The sequence below is a fragment of the Helianthus annuus genome, chromosome 4, assembly GCF_002127325.2.
Source record: "Helianthus annuus cultivar XRQ/B chromosome 4, HanXRQr2.0-SUNRISE, whole genome shotgun sequence".
NCBI classification, from domain to species: Eukaryota; Viridiplantae; Streptophyta; class Magnoliopsida; order Asterales; family Asteraceae; genus Helianthus; species Helianthus annuus.
Window position 1 is genome coordinate 109,884,051 of NC_035436.2, and position 6,781 is coordinate 109,890,831.

Genomic DNA, 6,781 nt, shown 5'->3' on the forward strand with positions numbered 1-6,781 from the left:
ACAAGACATATCTATTAAACAATTGCAACAAAATCAAATGTGTAAGGGGCCTTGGTGGCCGTGAGATAGGTGGGGGAGGGGGTCTAGTATAGGTTTCAACCAATTACTTATCATGTAGTTCAAAACCAAGTATTAGTTAGGTGTTTTAGTCACTAGATATTTTTAGTGGGTGTTAGGGTGTTAAGGGATCATAACTAGCTCAGAAATAATAAAACAATGCTTCTAGTGTAATTTTGGTGTTTCGGGTAGTGTCCGGTTGTTCGGTTAGATACCAGTTCGTTAAAGTGCTAAACTATACCGTTTAGTGATCTTTATGTACCCTTTTGTGACACTTTTAATTCCCGACACTTAGGAAAGTATTCAGGACCATTTAGTCATAGTTTTGCATGTTACTAGCTTGTTAAAAAGCTGATTTTTGCTGAATTATGCAGAATTCTGCACTTTATGTGGGTTTTAGGCACCTCCCGGCACTTAAACTATCACTTAGGAATGCAGTTTTGTGGTCTTACTTCCCTACACACCATACTAGTGTAGTACTTAATCTCTGGCTCACACTGTGTCTTAAAACAACGTCTGTCTATGTACTGAACCTCGTCAGCATTTTTCTGAGTTATCCGCTAACTGTGCTAACTGTGCTTTGTGCGTCATTTATGTTAATATGGTTTGCATGTAATAATGAAGTGACATCATGCAATATGTGATGCACATGTAAGTATGATACAGTAATCAGAAAGTAATTAATTGTAATTCAGCACAGTCATTAAGCACTAATTAATTGTACGGATACCTGGATTTTTGACGGTTGTCGCATTCTCCCCCTGTTAAGAAAATTTCGTCCCGAAATTTTAGTTCTGCTACTAGCTGCAGGGGAGTTGGGGAACAAATGTGGGTATTTTGCTTTCATGCGATCCTCACGCTCCGAAGTGAACTCTGGGCCATGACACGCGTTCCAACGAACCTTGACGAGCTTAACACTACTCCTTCGCGTCTTGTTAACCTTCCAATCAGTAACCTCAACAGGTTCTTCGGTAAAGTGGAGCATGTCGTCAATGTGAACTTCATCGGCAGGAATGACAATTGTTTCCTGAGTTGGACACTTTTTCAGATTAGATACATGAAAGGTATCCTGAACTCCATTCAATTCCGTAGGTAGATCCAGGTTGTAAGCTACAAGACCAATCCTCTCCAGGATTTTGAACGGTCCAATATATCGCGGGTTCAACTTTCCACGCTTCCCAAAGCGTGTTACACCCTTCCAGGGTGAGACTTTTAGTAAAACTATATCTCCCACTTCAAACTCCAAAGGTTTCCTCCTTTGGTCCGCATAGCTCTTTTGTCGATCACGAGCCGCCTTGATGCGCTCTCGGATCTGTATAATCTTGTATGTCGTCTCTTGAACCAATTCAGGACCACCAAGCTGTCTATTACCCACGTCTGCCCAGCATAACGGTGATCGACACTTGCGTCCGTAGAGAGCTTCAAATGGTGCAACTTGAATACTTGCATGGTAACTGTTGTTGTACGTGAATTCTACCAAGGGTAAGTGAGTGTCCCAACTACCACCCAAGTCCATTACGCAAGCTCGCAACATATCTTCTAACGTTTGAATCGTTCGCTCGCTCTGGCCATCTGTCTGTGGATGGAATGCAGTACTCAGATTCAACTGAGAACCAATGGCTTCTTGGAAGGATTGCCAAATCCTTGACACAAATCTTCTGTCTCTATCAGAAATAATCGAAAGAGGCACTCCATGTCGCGCAACTATCTCTCCAAGGTACAGCTCAGCAAGCTTACCTGTGTTATCTTTTTCCCTGATCGACAGAAAGTGTGCAGATTTCGTCAAACGGTCTACGATTACCCAAATTGTGTCATGACCTCTGGGCGTCCTTGGCAACTTTGTTATAAAATCCATTGAAATCTGCTCCCATTTCCACATGGGTATTTCAGGTTATTGTAGAAGACCTGAAGGCTTCTGATATTCGGCCTTTACCTTGGCACAAGTCAAACATTTGCCAACATACGTTGCAACATCACCTTTTAATCTCGGCCACCTGTAGAAATCCTTCAAATCTTGGTACATCTTATCCGATCCTGGATGGATCGAGTACCTTGACTTATGAGCTTCATCAAAAATAACGTTTCTAAGACCACCAAAGAGGGGAATCCAAATTCGTTTCATGAAGCACAACGTTCCTTCCTCATTGGGTACTAAATGTTTCTCCATCCCATGGAGATAATCATTCACTAGATTCTCCTTTTTAAGAGCTTCTCTCTGCGCGGCACAAATGCGCAACGAGAGGTCTGTCTAAACAATCATTTCCAAAGCCCTAACCCTTATGGGCTTGATTCTTTCTTTCCGACTTAAGGCGTTTACGACCACATTCGCCTTCCCTGGGTGATACTTGATTTCACAATCGTAATCGTTTAACAGCTCCACCCATCGGCGCTGTCTCATATTAAGCTCTTTCTGATCGAATATATGCTGTAAACTCTTGTGATCTGTAAAGATCGTGCATCGAATGCCATACAAGTAATGTCGCCAGATCTTTAATGCAAACACCACTGCGCCTAATTCCAAATCATGCGTGGTGTAATTTTTCTCGTGAACCTTCAACTGGCGCGAAGCATAAGCTATAACCTTCTGTCGCTGCATCAACACGCAGCCTAAACCTTGACGCGAGGCGTCGCAATATACCACGAAGTCGTCGGTGCCTTCGGGTAGGGATAAGATGGGTGCATCGCAAAGCTTGTTCTTCAACAACTGAAAAGCTTCCTCGTGTTTGTCTCCACATTCGTACTTCTTATCCTTTTGAGTAAGGGAGGTCAATGGTTGAGCGATTTTCGAAAAATCCTCAATGAATCTACGGTAATACCCTGCCAAACCTAGGAACTGTCGAATCTCGATTGGCGTCTTCGGAGTCTCCCAATTCTTGATCTTTGTGGGATCCATATGAATTCCATCTCCGTTCACTACATGACCGAGGAACTGAACCTCGCGCAACCAGAACTCGCACTTTGAGAACTTAGCGTACAATTTCTCTTCCTTGACCAGCTCTAAGATAGCTCTTAGATGTGGCTCATGTTCTTCCTTCGTCTTTGAATAAATAAATATCATCGATAAACACAATCTCAAATTTATCGAGATATGGCTTACAGACTCTATTCATCAAATCCATAAACACTGCTGGCGCGTTTGTCAAACCAAACGGCATAACCAGGAAGTCGTAGTGTCCATATTGAGTTCTGAAGGCAGTCTTTGGAATACTCTCCTCTTGAATTCTCAACTGGTGATAACCTGATCGAAGATCGATCTTGGAGTAAAAACTCGAACCTTGTAGTTGATCAAACAGGTCATCAATCCTTGGCAAAGGATACCAATTCTTAATGGTCAACTTGTTCAGCTCGCGGTAGTCGATACACATGCGGAATCTACCGTCTTTCTTCTTAACGAACAAAACTAGAGCTCCCCAAGGTGAGAAGCTTGGTCTGATAAATCCCTTGTCCAATAGCTCCTGGAGTTGTGTCGACAACTCTTGCATTTCTCAGGGTGCAAGTCGATAAGGTGCCTCAGCTACAGGCCCAGCGCCTGGAACTAAGTCAATGGGAAACTCGACTTGTCTTTTTGGCGGAAATCCTGGCAAGTCGTTGGGAAAGACTTCAGGGTATTCCTTCACAACTGGGATGTCTTCTAGCTTTGGCTCAGCGGCTTCTGTGTCCACAATGTGTGCCAAGAAGGCAACACATCCTTTCTGCAAACATCTTCGGGCTGTTAAACAACTGATAATCCTTAGAGGCGTATCGTGCTTCTCTCCATGTACCATAATTGTTTCTCCATTCGCCATCGGAATGCGAATGACCTTCTCGTGACATACGATCTCTGCTCGGTTGCTCGACAACCAATCAGTCCCCACTACCACGTCCAAGCTTCCCAACTTGACTGGCAGAAGATCAAGCGTAAACTCGTGCTCTCCCAGCTCTATTACGCAACCTCTAATGACTTCATTTGCTTCCACTAGCTTTCCATTGGCTAGTTCTATCGAGTACGGAATATCTAGCTTACTAGCTACCAATCCAAGTATATTCTTAAATTCTAGGGACACAAAGCTATAATCGGCACCAGTATCAAATAATACAGATGCAAAGCGTTGGTTGATATGGAACGTACCAGTGGCTACATTCGGATCTTGGCGAGCTTCCCTCGCTCCGATGTTGAAAACCCTTCCCTGAGCTTGGTTGATTTTCGGGCATTCACGCTTGAAGTGCCCTATATCTCCACAGTTAAAGCAACCTGGTCCCCGACCATTTCCATTACCACCCTGGTTGTTGTTTGCTCCACGGTTTCCACTACCAGCTTGATTCCCAAAATTTCCACGATTACCATTACCGCCATTTCCTCCTTGAGGGCGGTTTCCATACCCATTTCCACCACGGTTATTGTTTCCATTGCCATAACCTCTCTGGCCACCACGACTAGTACCAACCTAGCACGTCTCCTTCGAATGACCAACCTTTCCACAAGACTCGCATTTTCCAGCTCGGCATCGTCCATGGTGATGCAACTGGCACGCATCGCATTTGGGCAAGGTGCCCATATACCTTTTTCTTTTATTTTCAACATTAGTTTTGACTTCAACTGGTTAGTACGCCTCTTTCTTCTTGTTAACACTGCTGGTACCCTTCTTGAAGTTTGAGAACTTCCTTTTGTTCTCACCTGATGACTCAACGTGAGTCTCCTTCTTCTTGTCAGAAATCGAGAACTTGTTCAATCTGATAGCTTCTTTAGTTAGTGACACACTTAGATCAATAGCCTCGGTGATCGTAGCAGGCTTTGACGTCGTCACCATACTCATGATTTGAGGTGCCAACCCCCAAATAAAATGCTCGATGCGCTTGAATTCCGGATAAACCATGTATTGTACAATGCGAGATAAGTCGTGAAATCTCTGCACGTATTCAACAATCTTCGGACCATCCATCTTAAGGTTCCAGAACTCAGTTTCCAATTTCTGGATCTCGGCCCTTGAACATTATTTCTTGCGCATGAGTTCCTTCATTTCTTCCCTTGTCATGGCATATGCATCCTCTTGTCCCAAGGTCTGGACTTGGAGATTCCACCATGATAACGCTCCGTCTAAGAACAATCCAGAGATGTAGGTGACCTGGTGCTCTGGCGCACACTTGCTCATTCTTATCACATAATCAGTTTTCTCTGTCCATCTGACAAAAGCTACAGCACCCCCGGTGCCGTCGAAATTCAGAGGCTTACAGTCTAAGAACTGCTTATAGGTACAGCCTGTACAAGTAACATCATTCACAGAAAGCGTTAGCGAATGCACATGAAATATCCAAATGTAATGTAATATGTCTTTTAGTGACTTAAACATTACCAAGTGATGGGTTGCTTCCTGAGGTACCTCCGCTATGCTCAAAGCGTAAGGCATCGTGTTGTGCTATCGCTCGTGAAATCCGTTCTTGTAACTCGGCCTCAGTTGTGGGTAGTTGGTTGTCTCTTCGAGGAGGCATCTTCTAAAGAAGATTGTATAGGTCAGGTCTTATGCACATAAGTATGTAGTACGTTTATGTAATAACCATTCATCAACACAAGTAAACACATAACACCTCAATGATAACACAAACAAGTAATTCAACAATGCATATAATGAGAACGTTGCGATTGAGCTTTCATATATCATCGACCACAAATACAGTTTTACATGTTCTACAAATGTATTAGATCACATCAAAAGGGATTATAGGGTCACACTACCCTTGTCCAAAAGATCCATCAAACTACAATAGTCATAAAATCAAAAAGTGGTCTTCAAAAGGCTGTGCAAGCTGGGCTCAATAGCGACACTCTCATCAAAGGTATGCTACCTGCATAAAACCAAAAACCTGCTATGCTGATGGTGGAGGAGGAGGAACGAAAAGCAAACTGCGCACATGCGCTAACTCCCCCTCAAGAGCATGAACGCGATGCAACAGATAACTAATCTGCTGCTTCATAGTAAGAAAATGAACGTCAAAATCTGGGTATGGCAGAAGAGGAGCAGGTGGAGTCGCGAAAGGTGACTGACAAGTACAAGGTCGAGGACGTGGAATCCTCTCTAGCTCCATGACTGTACGACATAACATCTCCTGCTGAAGCTGCAAGGACAGGAGTAGCTCACCCCTCGTGTAACCAGTGTAGTGGAAGGATGGTATGGATCAGAGACTGGCATAGTGTTAGGCGGAAACAACAAAACTGTGGCATGAAAGGAAAAGCTGCTGACACATTGGAATATGACCAGGCTGCTGATTGGATGAACCTTCCCCTGGACGGGGTAAAGGGATATCCTTTAAGAATGTGATCGGCAGGTCAGTGCGGTGTATATCAGACATGTGTGGGTGAAACAGGGCAATGTCAACTGGTGCATGTGTAGGTGCAGGTAGGGGAGTAACATGCTCAACGAAAGGAGGCATGTCGTCATCATCTATCCACCCATTGCGGGTAAATGCGTAAAGGGGATCTATCTGGTCAACAAAAGGAGCATGATCAGCGGCTGCAGGGATCGGATCGGGTATAGGTGGTGCAACAATAGATATGTCAACAGGTACAGGGTCATGCTCAGGCAGAGGATCGTGAGCAGGTATAGGCTCGGGTGCAAGTATAGGCTCAGGGTCGGCTGGTCCCAGCTCAAGATCAGCGGGTACATCAAAAAGCTGATCGTCGAGAACAAAGTCAACCTCATGCTTAGTATCAATGTCAGGATCGAACTCATCATCAAACTCGAAGTCCTAT